Source organism: Ambystoma mexicanum, chromosome 6p, assembly GCF_040938575.1.
Source record: "Ambystoma mexicanum isolate Mex_15411 chromosome 6p, UKY_AmexF1_1, whole genome shotgun sequence".
In the NCBI taxonomy this organism is placed as follows: Eukaryota; Metazoa; Chordata; class Amphibia; order Caudata; family Ambystomatidae; genus Ambystoma; species Ambystoma mexicanum.
Window position 1 is genome coordinate 36,247,054 of NC_090935.1, and position 26,100 is coordinate 36,273,153.

General features: G+C 48.0%; 1 protein-coding gene across 2 annotated transcripts in view; it reads left to right on the top strand.

The window, feature by feature from the left end:
* The window catches only part of LOC138511174 (CMRF35-like molecule 5), a 262,104-nt gene that overhangs the window by 57,394 nt on the left and 178,610 nt on the right, over positions 1-26,100 (top strand). The gene's annotated exons all lie outside the window — the stretch shown is intronic.

Here is a 26,100-nt window from a genome sequence, read left to right on the forward strand (position 1 = left end):
GAAATCTCTTGGCCTTTTTCCATAGAGGGATGTATTCTTTCTGACGTGAGCGTGACAGGAACATGACTTCATTTGGTGGCCCTGTCGACGTGATCCCAGCGCCCCCGTACCTGCAGAGGTAACCAGGCGACCTCTCCGGAAGGGCCGCGCCCACCTACAGCGACCAGCTCCAAAACGTGTACTCGCCAGTGGCCCTGAAGGAGCTGTCGTTGCAGAATACTGCCTGCTCTTTAGAGCGGAGTGAAGTAGGGTTGGATGTATGGAGCAGTGTGAACAGTGTGGACATGCAGCGATTGAAATTGGGAGTGTGGCATGCCTATGGGGTGTGTTCATTTTTGGTTTTTTATACATTTTTTTAAGGATATTAAGGAAAAGGAAAACAGAAGAGAGGGAACCTCTCCAAGTGAGGGGAGAAGCTGGCGCCACAATTATTGTTTAACCACATTAAGTGCCATGGGTATTTCTCCCCAGTGCCAGGGCCTTGTTTGGTGATTTCTGTAATGCTCACTTGGCTCCCACGGAGGCGCTGACCTGGTCTGGATTGCTGTGACCTCTTCAAGCGTGATGCGCAGGATTCGAAACACCGACTGAACTGGACCCCCAAATCTGGCTTGTCTGGCCCGTAGAAAAATCTTTCTGTAGGTGGAGAAAGGGGATAACTGTCTGCAGAGTATTGTGATTGCTTCCCACCTCCCCTTTGCTCTTCTCTGACCACCTCCGAAATCCCCAATCCAGGCTCACCTTAATGTTTGAATGGAAGAGCTCTCCATCCTGCTTCTGGTGCAGGGGCGCGTATTTGAACAGTTACTTCACTGGTTTCGGAAGGCGAAATGCTGTAAGTATGCAGTTTAAAAAGTTCCAGAGTAGAGTCTTCTCTTTGTTTGCTTTTCTTAACCTGCAATCTGTCCTTATTTTCAGGTGCAGAGTGCAAGTGATGCTTCGAGGGATATTGCCGGAGATAAACTCAGATGAGTTTGTGATAAAATGATCCCTTTAAATGTCTTTGAATCCCTCTAGTAATGTCTTTCTTTTTTCCCTTTAGGGGCCGGGGTGCGGTACAGGCCAAGAAGTGGCGCCGACCCGAAATGAGGAGTGGTTCTGTCAAATATGGCCAGGTAAGTCTTGTGACGGAAAATCAGGCTTTCCTCATTTGTTCCTCCTGCTCACCTTTTGTCTCTTCTTCTCCCCTGCAGGTGCAGAGATGTGGCGGAATGCCCAGAGGGTCGCGGTGGATAGTGAAGAGCCCACGAGGCAGGTGAGTGATGCGCGGCGCTGCAACAAGTAGCGCAATGCTTTTAAAGAATATCTATCTTCAGGATCGCTGGCGTGATGGTTCCGGACACAGGTAGGAAGTTAGATTAAGTTCTTGGTTTTCACCTTTTCTCTTCCCTTCCTTCCCTTCAGGTATCCCAAGATCGAGGCGGGCGTGGCTGGAGGCAAGATGCAGGAGCAGGCACGGTGAGCGTTCAGCTGCTAGATGCAGAGCAACGCGAAGCACGTGTGGCAGTCTGGGCGTGGTTTAAATAGCCTTGGAAGAAGTTCCAGGTAAGTATTCTTACACGGTCCCCACCCAAGTAAAATAGTTCCTTTGATAAAATAGTCCCTCCTAAGCCTCATTTGGCTTGAGGCTTCATGCAGCATGGTCTGCGTCAGGTAAGTGCACCAAACACCCTCTTTTATGAGCCTGGCGCCTATGGCGCCAGGACTGATGTCTAACATGAGCCTGGCGCCAAAGGCGCCAGGACAAAGTCCAAAGAGCCCCTATTAGGGGCCGCTGGGCTTTTACCCGAGGGCATGATGCCTGCTCCCGGGTTTGCTGGGCCTGTCCTGGTGCTCCGGGGGTAGGCATCATGACAATTTCAGTATGTGGCCATTCAATGGCTTGTTACTTTTTTTTTACATGAGGTATCTTGGCCAAATTTGTCTCCTTTTTTTCCCACATGTAGGCGGTCGTAACGCCACCCAGGAATCCTAGGTTGCTGTAGGGGGGTGAGAGGAAATAAGCAAAAAGGGTGAACATTTTGGGTTTTTTCAAAAAATGCCAATAAAATGATGTACAAAGAAGCCTGTGGTTTTTTCCTTGTAAGAGCTAGGAACGAATGGTTTGCTGTGCTGAATTCCACAATTTCCTGGCTTTCAATAACAGGTTGAGTGGAAACTAAAAAAAATTATTTTGATGTGGTTATCAACCGTTTTGTGAGAGGCAGGCGATTTCGGCCATTTTTGCCAATTGGACATGCATCGACGGAATGAAAGAAAAGGGCAGGAAAGCTGAATTGGAGGACAGAAAGGCAAGTATTTCTGAAAAGTAGACAAAATTCCAAGTTTAGGAAGGGGTGATTTGCGTAGGTCAGGCAACAACTAGGTAGGGGAAACTGCCATAGATTGGGGGAAAAGCGGGAAAATGACCAAAAAAAAGGTATTTGTTGGACATGGTTGGCTTGGTACGGCAATGGCGTCTATGAATTTTGAGAAAAGCAATGCTCCGCTACATTCCCCCGACGCTTGCAGTTAGGAGAGCACACATTTTTTGTAGTGTTTTACAAAACAAGCAATACCACAAGCCAAACACTGAGCCATGGTACACAGGAGTTTTATGCTCACGGCCTGAACAGACACACTTAGCATGTGTAAATCGGGAAAATCAACGTGGTGAGGCATGGCAAGCATACATTTTGTGAAAGAGCACAGGCAGACCTTTTCAAGGGTAGGTGACTTGTGCAGGTTACAAAACTGTATGGTTCCTAAAGCAGCGACTAAATGTAGGTCACATTTGGGAAATGAAAGGGTTGTGTGACAAAGGCCACCAGCAAATGGGTCAAAACGTTATGAAAACCACACAAACACAACACATGGCCTACCGTCCCGCATTCCCAAAGGTGTCCCGATGAAAACGGTACCTCACATGTGTGGGTGAAGCTACCTGGGCGCCAAGGGGAAAGCCTAAATCACAAGTAACCCCAAGTCTGTTTTCAGAGCGGAATTTCAGACTCTCTGCCGACCGGCACAACGTACAGATATGGGCCTCGGGTGTCCAAGCCACCAAGGAAAACAGGGAACCCCATGCATTTCCAAAAAGAGGACACCCGTGGGAATCTGCACAGGTATGATATGCCCAAATCCCCCCAGAACGTATTACCCAGAAACCCCTGCAAAGTCCGAAATGTGGGGGAAAAAATGCATTTTCTGCACATTTCGCTCGGCTCACCCATCGAAACACGCCCCCAAAAACACATGGCCTACTGTCCCGCGTTCCCACAGGTGTCCCGATGAAAACGGTACCTCACATGTGTGGGTGCACCTACCTGGCCGCCAAGGGGAAAGCCTAAAACACATGTAACCCCAAGTCTGTTTTCAGACCATAAATTGAGACGCTCTACCGACCGGCACAACATACAAATATGAGCCTCGGGTGTCCAAGCCACCAAGGAAAACAGGGAACCCCATGCATTTCCAAAAAGAGGACACCCGTAGGAATCCACAGAGGTATGATTTGTGCACATCGCCCTAGAATTTATTCCCCAGACACCCCCGCAAAGTCCGAAATATGGGGAAAAAAACGCATTTTCTGCACATTTCGCTCGGCTCACCCATCGAAACACGCCCCCAACAACACATGGCCTACCGTCCCGCGTTCCCACAGGTGTCCCAATGAAAATGGTACCTCACATGTGTGGGTGCACCTACCTGGTCGCCAAGGGGAAAGCCTAAAACACAAGTAACCCCAAGTCTGTTTTCAGACCGGATTTTGAGACGCTCTGCCACACGGCACAACATAAAGATATGGGCCTCGGGTGTCCAAGCCACCGGAGAAAACAGGGAACCCCATACATTTCCAAAAAGAAAACACCCGTGGGGATCCGCACAGGTATGATATGCCCAAATCGCCTCAGAATTTATTACCCAGACAGCCCCGCAAAGTCCGAAAAGTGGGAAAGAAAATGCATTTTCCGCACATTTCGCTCGGCTCACCCATCGAAACACGCCCCCAACTACACATGGTCTACCGTCCCGCGTTCCCACAGGTGTCCCGATGAAAACGGTACCTCACATGTGTGGGTGCACCTACCGGGGGCGCAAAAGGAAAAGGGTAACCCACTGGGAACCCCAAGCCTTTCGCCACTGCCCATTTTGTTCATGTGGGCAACCTACAGATTTGGGCCTAGGGTGTCGAAGCCAGCAAGGGAAACAGGGAACCCCATGCATTTCCCAAAAGAGGACACCCGTGGGAATCCACAGAGGTCTGCCTTGCGCAAATTGCCCCAGTTTTTATTAGCCACAATCCCTGACAAAATGTGATATTTGGTGGTGAAAAAACACAATGTTCACTTTGGGGTTCTGGGTAATAAATTCTGGGCCGCTTTGCACAAGTCAGACCTCGGTGCATTCCCACGGGTGTCCTCTTTTGGGAAATGCATGGGGTTCCCTGTTTTCCCTGCTGGCTTCGACGCCCTAGGCCCAAATCTGTAGGTTGCCCACATGAACAAATTGTGCTGTGGCGAAAGGCTTGAGGTTACCAGCGGGTTACCCTTTTCCTTTTGCGCCCCCAGTAGGTGCACCCACACATGTGAGGTACTGTTTTCCTCGGGACACCTGTGGGAACATTAGAAGGTATGACATCTGCTGTTGGCGACGTGTTTCGGTGAGTGGACACAGGGAAATGTCTCTGAAACTGGCTGGAAATGAAGACAATTCTCAGACATTTCGCTCTGGCCACTCACCGAAACACACCGCCAACAACACATGGCCTACCTTCCCGCATTCCCACAGGTGTCCCGATGAAAACGGTACCTCACATGTGTGGGTGCACCTACCGGGGGCCCAAAATGAAAAGGGTAACCCACTGGTAAGCCCAAGCCTTTCGCCACTGCCCATTTTGTTCATGTGGGCAAGCTACAGATTTGGGCCTAGGGTGTCTAAGCCAGCAAGGAAAACAGGGAACCCCATGCATTTTCCCAAACAGGACACCGTTGGGAATCCACAGAGGTCTTCCTTGCGCAAATTTCCCCAGTTTTTATTAGCCACAATCCCCGACAAAGTGTGATATTTGGTGGGGAAAAAACACAATGTTCACTTTGTCTGGGGTTCTGGGTAATAAATTCTGGCCCGCTTCGCGCAAGTCAGACCTCGGTGCATTCGCACGGGTTCACCGAATCCACAGAGCATCCGTGGGCAGCAATGTCACACAATGGGTATCGTTGGAAAGGGGAGTATCTCCCCTTTCCAACGATACCCGCCTCGATCTCCGGCTTGAAATACAGCCGGAGATCAAGGCAGAACAAGAAGGTCTCTTACCTTCTCTCTTCCCCGTATCAGCCGAAAATGTCTGCTGCGGGGAATTTACTTTCAGTTTCACGCTGACGTTCTTTACGCACGCCGACGTGAAACTGAAGGTAATCCAGCTCCCTGGCAGTGAGGGGGGACCACCCCCTCACATAGCCCGGGGGTTGGATTACAGTTTTGCTCGATCCCTGCATTGCAGGATTCGAGCAAAACAGAGTGCCTAAACCGACGAGCTGGCTCTTCGGTGGCAACCTGGAGCGCTTGCCATCGACGAGCTGGCTCGTCGGTGGCACTTAAGGGGTTAAACAATAAGGGAAAAGAGGACAATACATAGGAGCTCCGTATAAGTAGAGAGCTCGGGAATAGTAGTGGTTGTTCTTTTAGTTTGTTATTTTAGCTTGTTTTGTTAGTGTATTTTATGGTGTAAGGAGGAGGTCCAGGAGGGGCGTGGATGAGTTGTGTGTGGAAGTGTGTGGAGAGCATGAGGTGTGTATGTGTGTATACAAGAAGCTCTAACTGGGAATAGTGGGATGGGAGATTGAACTGATGATTTTTCTAATGACATTAAGTTGCATTGTTGATGAAATTGAACTGCATAATTTTGAACAGACTACTGTATAACTGTGATGCAGCAGAAATAGGCCTAGCCCCACTACCAGACACACGGGAGACGTGACTATGGGGAGAGAGATGTCTATAGAGCACATGTGCAAGACCCTCCCATTGTACTAGGAGTAAGTCAAGAAGTATCACAACCAGTGGGTGACAGAGACTAAGGGAGGGAGGATGCCCCGCTCATGGCCAGATAAGGGCTCTTTTGACAGAAACGTGTTGGAATACATGTCTACCTTTCTGACAGAGAAGTATAAGGGGAATACACTGCAGAATAGAAGAGAATTATTGAACTGAACCTCTGAAAAATGTTTGAGGATACAGAGGATCACAATGGGGAGGGAGTGACACACAACGGTAGTGAGGGTACAGACCCGGGAGGATATGGGAATAACTTGGCTGGGAGAAAGAGAATATACCCACTAGCCACCTGCCCTGCGGAGGGGTTCACAAACTGGACATATGTATCGGCAAGCACGTCTGAAGCAACACCACCCATGGACTCACCTCCACCTTATGTTTCCCCTCCGGAAGTGACCAAACACACACTGAGGTGAGCGCAAGAGACCTAGAAGTAGCACAAACAGAGTTAGCCAGACTAAGGGCGACATGTGATGTAACAAAGACAGACACACTAGTGCAGCCAGTAGGGGATGAGTGGAAGTCAGGAGACTTCTTATTTAGAATAGACAAAGCGCCCATAAGCACCGTCCACATAGAGCGTGAAAGAGAGACAGACAGCCTGGGTTACGAAAATGTAGGGTCACGGAGAGGAGATGATGAAGAGTGGAGCGAATTTGTTGAGGGTAAAGACGATGAGGAAGGAGATGCAGAGCAAACGCCTCAACGCACCCCGAAGATGGAACGTTTTGGGACGGAAGATTGAGGGAGAGGTTCAGCAGGATAGCATTAGCAAGGAAAAAGGGAAGTGTAACTAGGGGCACAAAAAGCAAGATGAGAATGCAAATGCCACTGATACACAAGAGAGCAGGGAGAACACAATATGTGCCCTGGGCACAGATGGACAGGAATAACCTCCTTAAGGCACTCCCACCTCTTACCGCGGGTGCAGGCATGTGGATATATGAAGGCGGTTTACCCAGGAGTAACACTGAGTACCAAACCTTTGATTGAGCCTCGTTCAACAAGATCAGAGCCGTGAACAAAGCTTGCTGCATCCTCCTGGACCTTTGAATTGCCCAGTGAATCACTGCTGCTGTGCTGAATATCCTTTTTCAAATCGACAAGAGAAGCTCCGGAAGGGACGACTTCTCCCCTTGGGTTAGTGGAATCAACTAACCCCGAGACAAACTCCACGACCATCTTTCCTGATTGACTGTACTACTTCGCTGCAGCAAGAACCGAGTGCCACGGGTTGAGAAATCCATAGTTGAGTGCAACGTCTGAAATCTGGCCAGAAGCTCCAGGAGTCTCCTAAGGGCCCTCCAGAAGTAGGACAACCAGAGCTCAAGTCCCCTCACCAGAGTACAGGACCCAAAGAGTGAAGGAAGCCAAACCCCAAACCAGTATCCGAGATCTGCAATGGTGCTGTTTACTGAGTACTGAAACCGCGAAGTGTTGCAGATCCGAAAAGAGCTCATAGCTGCCGACGACCTCCAATTTGCTGCTGCAGGAGCCATCTAGACGTCCTCCCTCTTGTCCCCACGACTGAGGCTCAGGAACCCACTGTCTGCACCGCTGTAACAGGACGGAATCCAGCAGGACCACTCTTCGTCAAACCAGAGGTACTGTTTAGACTTGGGGTACTTACCTCAGTGTCTGAATTTGGCTGTTCTCATCTCAGTTGAGATTTGCATTTGCTGCTTTTGAGAGTTGATTCCAACTCTCATTTCACAGGCTTTACAGCTTGTGACCTTACAAGTGATTTTCTACAAGCTCTCTAACTTTGTGCAATACTTTTTGTCTAAGAAGTGCCTCAGCTCCATAGAGTGTGCTCCGATTGACTTTGGCTGCCCTGGCTCCCTGCAGACTCTTCTACCCCATTGACTTTGATATTGTTTGTCCCTGATAGGTGGTAACTTGTTTTAGACTGTTACTGCTGGGAAAGGCTTGTCTAGACTTCACTGGAAGATTTAGTTGTCCTCACATGTACTGAGAACCTGTTTTAACCTTTTCCTTCCTTAAACCTTTTTTTCTGCAACCTTAAAATCTGTAAAGTAGAACTAGTGATATATCAATGCCATTACTGTCCTTGTGAATGAAGTCACCTCAGGGTGTAGGAAGTGTGTAAGAAGCATATTCAAAGAGTATCCACAAACGTGTTTGATTCTGAAAAGTATTTTAAAGTATATTTACAGTGTTACATATCTTGCCCTTTTTAAAGCACGCTTATTTAAAAACTGATGTTAAATAAATAAATAACTATTTATAACCGAAACCTTGAGTGTCAATGTTACTTGGTTACTTGTATTTGCGAATTTCATTGCTACAGCTCTACAGCTCACAGTTACCCCTCTTGAGATAGGCCTGGCTGCTCAGTCACACTAACAACTTGTGTAGTACATACCTATATCAAAAGATGGGTTACCTAACAGCAAGCAGATAAGTGTTGTGTAGTCTCACACAGTGTTACTACACCAATTCTTAACTAACAGTTCTCGAGCAGCAGAGTCCTCTGCTGATCCCTTTACTTGTTGTACAATTAAACCTTGTTATCCTTGCAAGCAATCTCTTGGCCTTTTTCCCTAGAGGGTTGTATTCTTTCTGGTGTGAGCGTAACAGGGACATGCCTTCAAGTCCACCAAGGACACAGTCTCAATCACAAACCGCATGTAGCGAGACCCCTCACGCTCACACATGAAAGAATACAATCCACTAGGGAAAATGGCCCAGCACACCTCTTACAAGGAGAACAAAGTTTTATTCCACAAAAATAAGGACGCGCCAGCAAAGAACTCTGCTGCCAGGGAACGTTCTGGTAAAATCAGCATGAGCAACACTTTAAAAGGACACACAGCATCATCAATTACATAAGTTACATAGGTTACAAATACGAATGCCTGGTTGGTGCGACCCGATACATAGGGTACATGCTCTACAACGGATGCCAGGCCATTGGTCCCAGCCCCTTCTGTTCATCTTCTTCCATGTGGGCTCCTCCTTGTATGTCACTGGGCACGGAGCGGCATTCAATTGGCAATTAGGAATAAAAACAATATATTCTCTATCTCTAATCTAGTGTGCACCTGGTACTGCAGGCATGGGCTAAGAGGACACTTTCAAGGTCACTATAACATATAAACCCCAGCTTGATTCAAGACGCGCCAGCGCCTTTCCAAATTTCTCCACCAGCATTTTAGATCTGTTGTTTTGGCCATCCCGGCACCTCACAGCACAAATCACATGACCTAATAGTGAGAGCAGCCTGTCTCTGCTTTTCTGATCTTTTCTAATTGATTGGGGGGGTCTAACAGTTTTATGATCGGTGGTCTGGGGCTGGCTGGTACGTCGGAATGTTGGGGTTTTGGGACGGGACATTCAGGCACTATAACTTAAAGCTGGGACTGGGGAAGGTTGGAGGCCCGTGCCCTCCTTCTCATGGGATAACTCTCCACGAGGAGCTCTCAGCCCCCTCATGGCCTTGCAGGGCGAATTCCTTCTGGGGCACGAGTGCTGGCAGTCTGAGACAATGAAAAATGTATGAATATCTGTGGCTCTGAACTTTCTCACTGCTGCCCATGTTGCAAACTATTTCTGCATGCACAAGCGTATTTCTACATTCGCCGCCTAGGCCTACTGTCCTGGCTGCAGCACAGCGCAAGGCCTCAATTTCAATATGGCTGCTTATTTCTAAGTTGTGTTTCCATCCTCATGCAATGTGTATTTGCGCAAATGCTAATTAACCCATATTGCAGGTTCTATTGACACCCCACTACCCCCTGTTGTCTCTCTAAGCATTTACAACACACTTTGAGGCATCTTTCACACCCTGTACATCTTGGGAGTCTGGGACGATCGCCCCTGCTTCCTTACATTCCCCCCCCTTTTGTTAATCCTACATGAACAGACTGCCAGCTGAGCCTTTCCCTGTCCTACTTCTCTATCTTCTCCCTTTCAAACCTCTCAGCATGAAGATATGGCAGTGTTCCCTCCTTGGTACCCATGCTTTGCACACGGAATGCAAGCTCTCCCCTGCCTGTGCGTATTGTTCGGAAGTACATGTCATGTATATACATCCCTCCTCTCCTGCTAACTCGACCCAGTGTGCCACATAATTCTCGGGGTCTGTTTGGGGAGTGATAATCGTGCCTGGGGGTTGAAGGCATTGCTCTATTGCAACCATGCAGGGTATACCTGTGTCATTAGTTTGGACCTGGCTGTTTTTTGTACCACGACGTGCACCCTGCACCCCAATTAAAACCATCATCAGTGAGCTGCTAGACAGGGCTTTCGCACAGCATCGAGGTCCCAACTGGCAGGTGCAGAAGATCACCAAAATTAACACTGTCACTGGAACTAGGATCTTCACTATTGCCCCATCCATGATAGTGCCCAGGAAAAGAGATTGTCGACCAATCACTCTCCTGTGCCAGCTTCTGTTTCCATGTGGGTGGCAAGGGTGTGCAAGACCGCTATTGTTTGCCTAATGTAGCCATTCTGAGCATCATTTGGGGGTGTAAAGGTGCAGCAGGAATCGCCAATTTTGCGGCACAAGCCCCACTCCATCGCAGTTAGAAAAGTCCAGCACATATCGGTTCTGGCGGGTCATTAACCTGATAGCTCACATTTCAGCCTTGGTAGCGTCCAAGCCCTACTCAGTGTCATTTGCCAACTAGATCACTTCCCAGCGAAAAATCTGGAGCCATTTGGCATTGGCAGCTGCTTGTATTCCTGGCCATAAGAATGATGCAATAAAGGTCTCTTCCTTACTATACAGTCTGTATTAGTCTGGTATTTCTTTCAGCAGCTGTGATGAGTCTTGAGACAGGTCGTTCGATCTTCGCCTTCTGCGTAACATTTCTCCTTTTTTCTTCTCTGGAAGGATACAGAAGAGGGGTCATGGTGGCGTATTTATTGCGGGGGGAGTCTGTCACTGTTCTGGAGGCAGGGGTGAACAAGCCTTTGGATCCCACTATTAAATGCTCTTCAGCGATCACGAGGAGAGCTGAGTGCAGCGTGGTCAGCAAGCCGGTGCCCCTCCATGATTGTGGAAGGTGCAGAAATGCCTGCTGACCACAAACCCAGTAGTTGTCCAACACTGTTGCTGTGCCTTTCTTGAGATCTGGGATGTATAATGTTTTGTTGCAGTTGTTGTTGGCCACCACAAAGACACTTCCTTTGTTATAATAGCATGTTCTTCCTGTCTTTGCACTTTCACTGGTTTTTCCATTGCCTCAATCCATGTGAATGTTGCCACATGCTCATCCCAGTATTGGTTGCACACATCCTTCACCCATGAGATAACTTCTTCGCCAAACCCCACTAGGCCTCCTGCCATGCAACTCATTGTAGTCGCCTGCCACCTGCTTGCCACGGACTTCACACCTTCTGAATTAAAGTCGGACCTTTGCAAACACTGCACACTATTAGGATTCTGGGCACATTGCAGTTCATCACGGTCCAGTATCTCCAGTGTGACGCTTCATGCCTGGAAAGTGCTTCACAGCCTACACAACATCAGATGGACCAAACATTGAGCCTCCAAAATCTGAGTTTCTTGCGGCATTAATACTTTAGGGCCCCCCGACACATGTGCTATCAAGGAACAAAAGTAACAACTCCCATTAACCCTCTTTTTCCCCACTGACCTCATGTCTGCGTACCAGCTATTGCTTAATTCGGGGTGGTGCACATCTTCTATTATGTCTAACTCAAGCCCTCTGTACTCGTCGTACGTGGCTCTTTTCAATTGTCTTCTAGCATGTTTCGATACATTAACATGTGAATCACTAGAGAACGAACTAGAATTTGCCAACACATTAGGAACAATGATATCATAAGTAAAGTAGTGGTCGTGCCCATATGTTAGAAGTTGCATTAGCTGTTGTGTTAAGGGCCGCAGCCACGGTTGTATTAATTTCAGTTATCTTGTTTGATAAAAAGACATTTGTAATGTTTGCATGTGTTAAAGGAACTATTAGTAATGTTTGTGTTTCTATATTCCTCCCCTTTTATATGCCCACCCCATATAAAACTACAGCCTAAATACACCTATGGTCCCCCATGATGTTCCCTTGTGCCACCCCTTTCTCGCACACAGGTGTTGCCTCTTTTGCTTGATTCTTCTACCCCGCTCCCCTCACCCCCTCCAGCCTACTTCTGCAGGAGTCTGTCCTGATACATTCTGGTTTCACCATCACCGTCTTGTGGCCAATGCTGGATTTGACTTTTATGGACTTCATTTATTCAAGGTGCGTCACCCTTTCTCATGGTGGCGCTGAATCATGCTGTTCCCATCTTCATCTTTTATCCAGGCTTGCAGCATAATGTGTTACTACTGACTTCTGCAATTTTATTCGCTCTCCCCTCTTGCTTCTCCACTCTTTTTCACTGCTTTCTTTCCTCGTCTCCCTTTCTCCATTTTCCTATCTCCTCCCCTCCTCTCCTTACTTTCTTCTATGCACTTACTCTATCAGAATTGTCCCTGGAGCTAGTATGATAGCAACCTCATCTGTCTCCTCCCCACTCCCCTTACATGTTTCCCTCCCCCCTCCAGCAATTTCTTGAAATGTTGTCAGATCTAGTACGATAGTTGCTTGTTTTGTTCCTCCCCTCCCTTTCGGCACCCCTCTCCCTCACCTTTTGGTTTCTCTGGCTCTACCAGAAATGTTATCAGGCCTAGTATGGTAGTCACCTGTCTGATCCATTTCCTTCCCACTCTCCCCCTCCCTTCCTTATCTATGTCTTAGCTCTTGCACTATCTGAAATGTCGTCAGGCCGAGTACGATAGTTAATTTAAAATGTTTACTGTTCATGGCCTGTAAGAATGTCATTGTATTTTCTCTTGTTCCCTCCCTTGCCTTGAAGCTCTTTGAAACACATTGTGTATAGGCGCTATATAAATAAACAATCATATCACATCATATCCAATACCGCAGCTCCCCACCTTTTACGGCAGGGGAGTGGCATACACAACCTCAAAGGGGCCGTTATATCGTGGCTCACTCCACCCGCGGACAAAGTTCTTCACATAAATCCAATCACCAGGAAAAAGCTGGAGGGGAGGTGATGTTGGTGGTGTTTTAACACAAAAATTGGGCAACCACCAGCTGTCACATATTTATGTTATAGCCCATTGGAATCCAGATACTAAAACCTATGTGGTCAAGGACCAGTATTCGGTCAACCCAAGGAGGGTTTGTTACAAGGCTGTGGCAGAAGACAGAGAGGATAGAGTGTGTTTCTAACTAGCCCTGCCGAAATCTACTGTCTCCGCTATATTGCGATGGTGTGTCGCTTATCTAATAGGGACAGGATAAGAGGTAAACCAGCCACTTCTAGATAGGTAATACGTTCAGCCTTGTTGGTCCTTTAACACTCTCTTCCACTATGTGTGAGTGTGTGTTGGAAGAGAAACCTCAGTTTATTGTTTAAAATGGTACACCAGTGGTCAAGACATTAGACATCTAGTAGGGTATTGCATATTTTATTAGCATATAGATTGTCTATTTGACGCTGGGGAACTCAGGACTAAAAACGACACAATAACACAAAGACAAACAATGTTAGACAATAACATTCGACAAGAAGACACTAAAATCCCACACTCCGTCTTGAAGTAATGTTAGTTGGCGGGATGTAGGAATTAGATAAAAAGGTATGCTCAGACTGCAAGGTAGGCCCAACGTATGCCTCTTGTGTGTAGCAACCACCATCGACCGGTTTCAGTGGCAAACATATAAGTGAGGCCACTTTCATCAGGACAGGTATGAGAAGGAAGAGGTAGGAGAGGGCAGCTGGAAAGAGAGCTGTGTGTTGTCTGTGTAACACTAGAAATGAGGGGAGAAAGTGAAGATCAGGTGGGCCAGAGGGACCAGGTAGATGTTGAAGAACCAGGGCGATAGGATAGAGCCCTGAGGGACACCATAGGTAGAGAGTGAGGTGTAGGAGAGAAAAGGACGCATTTGCACTTAGGAAGGTCTGTTTGAAGGAAGGAAATCAGCCACGCCAATGCCCAGTCCATAATGCCTAGGGTATCATGGAGGCGGTTTATGAGGATGGAGTGGTTGACGGTGTCAAAAGCAGAAGAGAGATCGAGGAGTATCAGAAAAGAGGGTGTGTTAGTAGGTCTTCAAGGGTGATCAGGAGAGCAGTTTCCATGCCTCTGGAAGCCCTAAAACTAGACTGGTGGTCGTGGAGGCAGCTGCCCTTTTCAGTGTGGAGGGTCAGTTGGGGATGACAAGCTTCTCCATGAGTTTGCCCAAAAAAAGGTTGATAGAGATAGGTGAATAGTTAGCCCGGCAAGAAGGGTCAGCACACAGCTTTTTAAGAGAGGGTGCACAAGAGAGTGCGTGAAGGGTTGATGGAAGGAGCAAGTGACAAATGAGTAGTTACAGAGGGCAGCCAAGGCTGGGGCGAGAGAGGTGATATTGTGCTTCATTGTTTTGGAGGAGCAGGGTAGCACTTGCTTAGAGGAGACTTTCAAAGAGCGAACATCTCTAGATATCTCAGGTATAATGGGAGGAAAAGAAGAGAGTATGGGGTTGTGGGGGGCCAAGGGTAGCAGGAGAGGTGAGTATGGGGGGCACAGAACACAGAGAGTACAGAATGTCCAGAATTTTGGAGGAAAAGTGGCTGGCAAGTAAGGAGCAGCGTGCCTGGGAGGGAGGAGGATAGGACGAGACTGTGGTAGGATTGGCAAGTTCCTTGCAGATTTTAAAGCATCCAGCTGTGTTATTGGTGGCTCCTGAGATCCAGGCTTGGTCATGAGTCCTCTTCTTGGAGCAGATGGAGAGACGGTATTGCCTTTGGAGTAGGCGGCAGACCAGTTTGTGCTAGATGCCTGCCACTTCTGCTCTGCAGCTTTACACTTGCGTTTCAAAGTGGCCAAGTCAGAGTCATACCAAGAGTTGCATTTGGAGGCAGGCTTCATGCAGATCCTCGTGACAGGGGCAAGGATGTCCAGGGTGTTTGCGATAGAGAGATGGAGGTTAGTTAGAACAGAGTCAGAAGGAGAGTCTTATGAAGGGGACAGAGGAGGGATGAAGGAAGAGGCAAATGCAGCGACTGACACACGCTTCATCAGTCAAATGACGCAGAAGGAGACTGGCGGTGCAGGTGGAGGCATCAGTGGACAGGGGAGGTGAAGGTGAGAAGAGAGGAGAGAGTGGTCAGACCAGAAGAGAGCGGTAGTGAGAGGGTTAGAGAGAGGAATGTCTGTTGAGATGAGAGCATCCAAGGTGTGTCTGACAGAGTGGATTGTGCCAGAGGGAAGGATAGTGATGGAAAGAGTGTTGCAGAGGTCGCGGAAGAGAGCAGTGCTCACATCAAGAGAGTAAAGATGGATGTTGAAATGCCCTAGGAAGATACGTTTGGGGGAAGAGAAAAGAAGAGAGGTGGACAGGTCGGCCCATTCTGAGAAGAAGAGCGAAGACGGTGCGGTGGGCTTTAAACAGTAGCGAGAGTAAGAGATAAAGAGTAATGACTATAAAGCACGAGATCTCTATCTCCGATTGGAATTAGACTAGTTCTACACAGATGCTCGTACTAAATGCTGGAAATCTAAACAAGCTATATTTCCTGACGGTGTCTGTCGATTTTGTTCCTTGGAAGGAGAATTGGAAACATGAAAACATTTGGTAATGTTTTGCAAACATTGGGAACATAGAAGAAGGTTGGCTTTTGGTAGACATTGCTCTAGTGACTCTGCATACTCCCGTAATCTGTTATGGATACGCTGTATGTGGGGCAATTCCAACCCTTTGATTTTGTGACTCACCCGCCTATTGTCTAGTATTCAAGAACAACTTGTCTAGTACTTAGCAATAATTTACTAGCGGTGTGTAATTGTATACGCTGCCTAATGTCTATGTTAATGGAATTTGGCATCTGTATATTGTTAGCATATAGGCAATGGATATGTAGATGAATAGCCTGACTAGACTGTTCTCCTTGACCGTAAAACATATGAAAGATATTGTGCACTAGGCTTTGTGTTGTGTCTTGGTTGTGATTATTCTCTACTTGTTCTTATAGCCATACTCGGTTTTAAGGATGATCTGTTGTATGATATTGTACTTGCACTTTGAAACAGTATTGGTATTTGACCTCTTAGAATGCTCGGATAACCATTTAAATAACAGTGATTTTTTCTGAAATCTAGTTGATGAACTATATATATTCTTTATATGTTTTATGTGTTTTTAAGGTGTGTTTTGTTCTATGAGATTTTATCTGGTTTTATCTGTTTTTAAGTCTTTTTGTAGGAACTGATTTGTATCTGTATTTTGTGATATGTTTTGTGGTTTAAAGGTTGTTCACTTATGTTTTTATATTGTAAAGGTCGGTGTGAATCAAAAACAATAAAAACATTTTTTTAAGTAGCTGAGAAAGACAGCATGCAGATGCGACTTTCAAAGGATGTGTAACTTTGAGTGAGGATGATGGAGGCAGGAACCCATTCAGGGAAGGTCAGAGCCACTCCATCACCAAGCCGGGAGGTCCTGGAATTTGACAGGATTTTGTCGCCCTCAGGGAAAAGAGTGTCAAAAGCAGTGACGGAGCTGGCCTTAAACCATGTCTCAGTGAGAGCGAGGACGTCAAGGTCAAGGTCTTCAAGGAGGTGACAGAGGAGTGTTTGATAGCAGAGCAAGAATTGAGTGAAGCTAAGTGAAGCTGGTTGCCCCCTTTAAAAGATTTGTGAGGGAGCAAAGGGGTGTGGTGCCACCACTCGGGGGAGACGGGGGAGGGATGAGGGAAGGCGGGGTGGAAGGCGAGGGGGGAGTTGAAGAGAGAAGGAAGACGCCTGTCAAGAAGGCAGAGGTCAGGCTGAGAGCCCTGGGCCATGACAGTGCCATTATGATAGACCTTAATGGGGCATTTGGAAGATGTGACGTGAGCCAAGAGCACTTCCCACCTGGTGCCACCAGTAATGGGTGAGGAGGAGAAAAAGGGGAGAGGACAGAGACCATATGGGGGTCCATAGGTTAGAAGAAGGAACAGCAAAGAGAATGTCAGTGAAAGTCTGTCTGAAGAAGATATTGATGTATGTGTATGCGATGGGCAGACCAGCGTTGGTACTCAGGGGTGACTTTTTTAGTTTATTCCTTCCAGACTTTGTGTGCGAGGAAGGATAGGAGTTGGCGAAGCAGTTAGAAAAGAAGCAGACACTACAACTTAAATCTGGGTCTGGGGAAGGTCAGAGGCCTGTGCCCTGCTTCTCGTGGGATAACTCTTTGCAATGTGCTCTCAGCCCCTCATGGCCTTACATGGCACATTCCTTCTGGGGTACGAGTGCTGGCAATCTGAGACAATGAAAGGTTTAAGAATCTCTGTGGCTCTCGAGTTTCATACCGCTGCTCATGTTGCAACTTATTTCTGCATGCACAAGCGTATTTCTACTTTCACCCCCTAGGCCTACTGTCCTGGCTGCAGTGCAGTGGTAGGCCTCAATTTCAACATGGCTGCTTATTTCTAAGATGGTGCCTCCCTCCTCATGCAGTCTATATTTGTGCAAACACTAATTTACCAATAATGCAGCTTCTATCGACACCCCCTCCCCCTGTAGCCTCTCTACACCTTTAAAACACACTTTGAGGCCTCTGTCGCACTCTGAACATCTTGGGAGCTTGGGACAATCAGCTCTGCTTCCTTACACACATCTAGGAAGACTAGCTTAGCATCCTATCCAGAACACAGCCTCCCTCACAAACCGCTACTAGGAAGATTAACCTAGCAATATATCCTGGACATGGTCTCTTTCACACACCACTTCTAGGAAGACTAAGCATGTAGTCCACACAGGACATGCCACCTTCAGATACCACTTCTATGAAGATTAACCTAGCAGTCTATTCAGGACACACATTCTTTACATATCTCTTATAAGAAGACTAACCTAGCAGTCTATCCAGGGTGCAGCCTCCTTCATATACCTCTTATAAGAAGACTAACCTAGCAGTCTATCCAGAGTGCAGCCTCCTTCATATACCACTTCTAAGAAGACTTAACAAGCAATCTATCCAGGATACGGCCTTCTTCACATACCAGTTCTAGGAAAACTAACTTTCTGTCTATCCTGGACACAGCCTCCATCTCAAACCACTTATAGGAAGACTAACCTAGAAGTCTATCCAGGACACAGCCTCCTTCACAACCCACACCTAGGAAAACGATCTGAGCAGTCTAACCAGGATACAGCCACCTTCACAAAATACTTCTGGGAAGACAGACCTAGTAGTCTGTCCAGGACACAGCTTCCTTCACCTACCACCTCTAGGAAGACTAACCTCACAGTCTATCCAGGACACCCTCTCCTTCACAAACCACCTTTATGAAGACTAACCTAGCAGTCTATCCAGGACACAGTCTCCTTTACGAACCACTTCTAGAAAGACTAACCAAGCAGATCTAGGACAAGGCCTCTTTCACAAAACACACTTCTGGGATTACTAATCTAGCAGTCTATCCAGGACAGCGCCTCCTTCATATACCACTTCAAGGAAGACTAACCTAGCAGTCTATCCAGGACACCGCCTCGTTCGTATACCACTTCTAGGAAGACTAACGCTTCAATCTAACCACTATGCAGCACACTAGACGTGATGCCCCCATATGGCAATCATTGTTTTCCTATCCCTCTGCCTTAGTTTTACTGTGTGCACCTTGTTCTTAAAAATGCTTAGCCTTCTCCTCCTCACCTGTTATGCTGTTAATGCTACTGCTTAAGGCACTTAGCCTTCTCCTCCCCCCACTATTCTATAACCCTCCTGTTTTGCTATTGATTCTACTGTATAAGGTTCCTGTATGGTGAACATAGCCTTCTCCTCCTCCCCAGCCTAGTAACCATCCTGTTCTGCCGTTGTTGCTAATATATAAACTTACTCTAAATAGTAGTTAACCTTCTCCCTCTCCCCCAGCTTTATAATCCCCCATTTCCACTTTTGATGCTGCTGTATGAACGTACTCCATAAAGCACTTAGCCTTCCCCTCCTCCCCAGCTTTGTAACCATCCTGTTCTTCTATTGAGACTATGCTGCTGTCTCACTTGCATTTCTATCCCTGAGCAAGGATAGAAATGTTGTTTTCGGACCACCTTTAAGTGACCGTCACTGTGAAATGCGCTCACAGCATCCAGGTAGGTGCTCGGTTCCTGCAGTACCTTAGTGTCGGGAAAGCGATCCCTACACTAATGTATTCCAGGTGGCCGGCCAGTGCAACATTTGCGCTACATCTTCAGGTCCCAGGATGCATAGGCACCTCTTAAAATAAGACGACCTGTTCATATCCAAAAATGGGGCATTACCGGAACTGTAAGAATGTGGAATTCCATCTTTTGTAAAAATCCATTTTTGATTAAACAAATAAAATTAAATTAAATTAAAAAAGAATAATGGAGCATCTAAAAACAGCGCAACCACTCCTCTATTTTTAGATGCCTCATTTTGTGGGAATATGGCCCAAAATATGCATGTTTATAAAAATGACAAAAATAGTCACAACATGAGGGGAGAAAAGGAGAGATGGGAGGAGCTGTGGTACAGAGGAGAGTGGTAGGCCAAAGGGAGGAGTGGTGAACAAGAAAACAGAGAGAGAGTGATGGGCCAGAGGGATGGCAGTGAGCCAGAAATCAGACAGTGAGGGAGTGAGGGGTCAGAGAGAGGGTGGTGAGCCAGAAATCAGAGTGGGAGTGATGGGCCAGAGGGAGGGCCGTGAGTCAGAAATCAGACAGTGAGGGAGTGAGGGGTCAGAGAGAGGGCGGTGAGCCATAAATCAGAGAGGGAGTGATTGGTCAGAGGGAGGGCTGTGAGTCAGAAATAAGAGAGGGAGTGATGGGCCAGAGGGAGGGCTGTGAGTCAGAAATCAGACAGTGAGGGAGTGAGGGGTCAGAGAGAGGGTGGTGAGCCATAAATCAGAGTGGGAGTGATGGGCCAGAGGGAGGGCGGTGAGCCAGAAATAAGAGAGGGAGTGATGGGCCAGAGGGAGGGCCGTGAGTCAGAAATCAGACAGTGAGGGAGTGAGGGGTCAGAGAGAGGGCGGTGAGCCAGAAATAAGAGAGGGAGTGATGGGCCAGAGGGAGGGCCGTGAGTCAGAAATCAGACAGTGAGGGAGTGAGGGGTCAGAGAGAGGGTGGTGAGCCAGAAATCAGAGTGGGAGTGATGGGCCAGAGGGAGGGCGGTGAGCCAGAAATAAGAGAGGGAGTGATGGGCCAGAGGGAGGGCGGTGAGCCAGAAATAAGAGAGGGAGTGATGGGCCAGAGGGAGGGCCGTGAGTCAGAAATCAGACAGTGATCGAGTGATGGGTCAGAGGGAGGGCGGTGAGCCATAAATCAGAGAGGGAGTGATTGGTCAGAGGGAGGGCGGTGAGCCAGAAATAAGAGAGGGAGTGATAGGTCAGAGAGAGGGTTGTGAGCCAGAAATCAGAGTGGGAGTGATGGGCCAGAGGGAGGGCCGTGAGCCAGAAATCAGACAGAGAGGGAAACTGGAGAGCGTAAGGTGTGAGCTGGGAATGTCACAGGGATTAGGGAGCGCGAGCTGTGACTTGGCAGTGTGACAGCAAGTGTGTATGCACATGACTGCCAGAGTAAGAGGTTTGGGAGAGTTTGTTGTGATGAAGAAATGGTGAGGGATTGTGTGGGTGCTTGGGGATAGGAGAACATAAAAGGGGAATATTTGCACCATTGAATTGAAATGAATTGAATTGATAGTTTATTTGTAAAGCGCCTATAAACACATGTGTTTCAAAGCGCTTCAAGGCAAGGGAGGGAGCAAGGGAAAATACAATGACATTCTTACAAGGCCTTGAGACATTAAGAATGTGAAATTAACTATCGTACTAGGCCTGATAATATTTCAGATAGTGCAAGAGCTTTTGACAATGATATGATATGATAGGTTATTTATAACGCGTTAATACCCAGGGGTTACTAAGCACGGACCGAGGGATCGAACCAGTGGTACTCTGCGTCGTCTTGCTTCCAAGGCGAGTACATTGCCACTGAGTTATCCTCCCGAAACCAATGATAAGGAGAAAAGGGAGGGAGGGGGAGGTAGGAGATGAGACAGACAAGCGACTATCATACCAGGCCTGACGACATTTCTGGTAGTGCAGGGGAATGACAAAAGGTGGGGGAAGGGGGAGGGGAGAAGAGCAACAAAACAAGCAACTATCGCACTAGGCCTTAAGACATTTCTGGTAGTGCTGGAGATTGACAAAAGGTGTGGGAGAGGAGGGGGGCGGGGGGAATAACAACTGACTATCATACTAGGCCTGACGACATTTCTGAAAGTGCAAGGGGGGGTTGAGGGGGACATAACAAGCGCTCATCATACTAGGCCTGACGACAATACTGAAAGTGCAGGGAGGGAGGAGTGAGAGGAGCATATCAAGCGACTATTGTACTAGGCCTGACAACATTTCTAGTAGTGCTGGAGATTGACAAAAAGTGAGGGGAGGGAGATGAACAAACAAGCGGCTATCGTACTAGGTCTGAAGACATTTCTGATAGGGTAAGTGCATAGAGTATGGTGAGGTGAGGGGGGGAGCAGAGAGAGAAAAGACAGGGAGAGGAAGAGAAGACTGAGAAGCACTGAGTGTGATGAAAGAGAGGAAGAAGCAAATCCGGCGAGACACAGTGTTATAGAGCACACACGCAAGTGGGGAGAGCACGTCAAGTTGCAGAGGTGCAAGCCAGGATTCAAGTTGTAGATGTGCACAACATGACTCATGGTGACCATGATTACGTGATGCTTAAGGAAGTCCAGCATGAGAACGACGAGATTCGAGATGGGTGAACCAACATGAGTCACATAAGTCAAATCAAAGCATCAGCAACAAGGCAGTGATGCGTCACCATAATGTGTCAATACAGACTCCCACAATGGGCAGGGAGGGATTGATGATGCGGGGGGGGGGGGATAGCAGGAGAGGGCTGCCTTGGGGGTCGGGGGGACAGCAAGATGGATTCAAGCATACAGGCATCACATGCATACAACAGGGGGGGCAGTGAAATACAAGGGCAGGCATACAGGCATCTCATGCATACAACAGGGGGGCAGTGAAATACAGAGGCAGGCATACAGGCATCTCATGCATACAGCAGGGGGGGAGACAGCGAAATACAGAGGCAGGCATACAGGCATCACATGCATACAATAGGAGGAGACAGCGAAATACAGAGGCAGGCATACAGGCATCACATGCATACAACAGGGGGGGCAGCGAAATACAGAGGCAGGCATACAGGCATCTCATGCATACAACAGGGGGGCAGCGAAATACAGAGGCAGGCATACAGGCATCACATGCATACAACAGGGGGGCAGCGAAATACAGAGGCAGGCATACAGGCATCTCATGCATACAACAGGGGGGCAGCGAAATACAGAGGCAGGCATACAGGCATCACATGCATACAACAGGGGGGCAGCGAAATACAGAGGCAGGCATACAGGCATCACATGCATACAACAGGGGGGGCAGCGAAATACAGAGGCAGGCATACAGGCATCACATGCATACAACAGGGGGGGCAGTGAAATACAAGGGCAGGCATACAGGCATCTCATGCATACAACAGGGGGGCAGCGAAATACAGAGGCAGGCATACAGGCATCACATGCATACAACAGGGGGGGCAGCGAAATACAGAGGCAGGCATACAGGCATCACATGCATACAACAGGGGGGGCAGTGAAATACAAGGGCAGGCATACAGGCATCTCATGCATACAACAGGGGGGGCAGCAAAATACAAGGGCAGGCATACAGGCATCTCATGCATACAGCAGGGGGAGACAGCGAAATACAGAGGCAGGCATACAGGCATCACATGCATACAGCAGGGGGGGAGACAGCGAAATACAGAGGCAGGCATACAGGCATCACATGCATACAATAGGAGGAGACAGCGAAATACAGAGGCAGGCATACAGGCATCTCATGTATACAGCAGGGGGGGAGACAACGAAATACAGAGGCAGACATACAGGCATCTCATGCATACAACAGGGGGAGACAGCGAAATACAGAGGCAGGCATACAGGCATCACATGCATACAACAGGGGGAGACAGCGAAATACAGAGGCAGGCATACAGGCATCACATGCATACAGCAGGGGGGGAGACAGCGAAATACAGAGGCAGGCATACAGGCATCACATGCATACAGCAGGGGGGGAGACAGCGAATACAGAGGCAGGCATACAGGCATCTCATGCATACAACAGGGGGGCAGCGAAATACAGAGGCAGGCATACAGGCATCACATGCATACAGCAGGGGGGGAGACAGCGAAATACAGAGGCAGGCATACAGGCATCACATGCATACAGCAGGGGGGGAGACAGCGAAATACAGAGGCAGGCATACAGGCATCACATGCATACAGCAGGGGGGAGACAGCGAAATACAGAGGCAGGCATACAGGCATCACATGCATACAATAGGAGGAGACAGCGAAATACAGAGGCAGGCATACAGGCATCACATGCATACAATAGGAGGAGACAGCGAAATACAGAGGCAGGCATACAGGCATCTCATGCATACAGCAGGGGGGGAGACAACGAAATACAGAGGCAGACATACAGGCATCTCATGCATACAACAGGGGGAGACAGCGAAATACAGAGGCAGGCATACAGGCATCACATGCATACAGCAGGGGGGGAGACAGCGAAATACAGAGGCAGGCATACAGGCATCACATGCATACAGCAGGGGGGGAGACAGCGAAATACAGAGGCAGGCATACAGGCATCTCATGCATACAGCAGGGGGGAGACAGCGAAATACAGAGGCAGGCATACAGGCATCACATGCATACAGCAGGGGGGGAGACAGCGAAATACAGAGGCAGGCATACAGGCATCTCATGCATACAACAGGGGGAGACAGCGAAATACAGAGGCAGGCATACAGGCATCAGATGCATACAGCAGGGGGGGGAGACAGCGAAATACAGAGGCAGGCATACAGGCATCACATGCATACAGCAGGGGGGAGACAGCAAAATACAGAGGCAGGCATACAGGCATCACATGCATACAGCAGGGGGGGAGACAGCGAAATACAGAGGCAGGCATACAGGCATCTCATGCATACAGCAGGGGGGGAGACAGCGAAATACAGAGGCAGGCATACAGGCACCACATGCATACAACAGGGGGAGACAGCGAAATACAGAGGCAGGCATACAGGCATCACATGCATACAACAGGGGGGGAGACAGCGAAATACAGAGGCAGGCATAAAGGCATCTCATGCATACAGTAGGGGGGGAGACAGCGAAATACAGAGGCAGGCAGCGTTACGGTAGCAGACAAGGAGCAGACCGGATCCTTCGTTGTGGGCTTTCGGTGAGGGGGCCGGCTAAAGCCTGCCTGTCCCTGCTAAGCCAGTTAGAACATTAGGCTCCCAACCAGAAAGGAGACTGTAAAGATGACATCAGAGGGAAGCAGACTCCGGGCCTCCTAGCAGAAGGCACTGTATGTGACGGCCATCTTGGATGTCCCACGAGGGCCAGGCAAAATGGGGTAAAAGTGAATCAAAATCACCCCTCTGGCCCGTGGACACCACCCTTGATCAGACATGGGCAGGTGAACAGGAAGAAAGATTTTACAATTCGTTTAGTTTTTGTAGATCAGCTTCCCAAAGAAACGAAATTGCACTCCCCCGCAATAGTAAACAGCAGTACCTCGACTGAAGAGGGATAGCTGTGTGATCAGCACGGGAGGCGGGCACCATCAGAAGGAACTAGCTGGGCAGGGGCTCGGCCAAGAGGAAATGAAGAAAAATCATGTAATCATTGCATCTGATAATGATCAATAAAGTTAATAATATAAAGTAGGCAAGCACACACACACACACACACACACACACACACACACACACACACACACACACACACACAGACAGACACACACACACACAGACAGACACACACACACACACACACACACACACACACACACAGACACACACACACACACACACACACACACACACACACACACACACACACACACACACACACACACACACACACACACACACACACACACACACACACACACACACACACACACACACACACACACACACACACACACACACACACACACACACACACACACACACACACACACACACACACACACACACACACCCCCCCCCTCCCTGTTTGTATCAACGTGGCTCTTTCACACCCTCTCTAGCACTCTCCTAGTCAATGTTGTATTTATTTTGTGTTTTAGCCTAAAAGAATAATCTTTTCACTAAACGAATACATTTAATCATAAACTAAAAAGAGATTTCCGATTAAGAATATTACATTTCTTTTTTCTTTTTTTGCTTCGTATAAAACATCATCATTTCAACATGTACCTACAATTCTTCTAGTTTACTGAGAAATACATGTAAAAAAGCATACAAAGCCAAAATCGATTTCACCACGTTTCCCCACATCAGCCTAACCCAGAACATCTCAGACGGAATCACTGAGCCCAAGGAAGCAGCCTCACCGCCCCAAAGGCTGCACAACACAGAACAAAGTGCTTCAATGTTTCCTCCGATTTATCCATGCAAAACCTACGTTCCGTATTAGTTACTAACTTGTCTCACTTGCTCCTCCATTCAAGAGTAGGACATCGATTCAAATGGAATCGCAAGTAGACACTACGGATTTTCACACAAGGAAACCAGGAGACATACATCAAAGGATCAGTTCTCGTTCTTCTGAAACTTGCATATTCCCTGTAAAGAGAAAGACTTCCCATCAAGTACACCAACTCTGGAGTAACCATCAGCTCCTCTTCTGACGGCCCTATCAGGAACAAAATCTCGCACATGGTGGCCTTGAAGGGGTTCAGCATAGATGCTGATTGAAGAGTTGACACATTGACTAGACATTGGTAAATGGAATTGTTAGATGGATTTAAAAATGTGGCGTATTCCTGCCAACTTCTTCCACAAGGCTCTTGCTGCCAAAGAGGTAAGTCCCAACTCATGCCTCACTACTGAGTTGGGCAGGTGCAAGGTTCTTTTCCAGGGCTGATCCTGCAGTATGTTAATAGGAGCCCCCATCT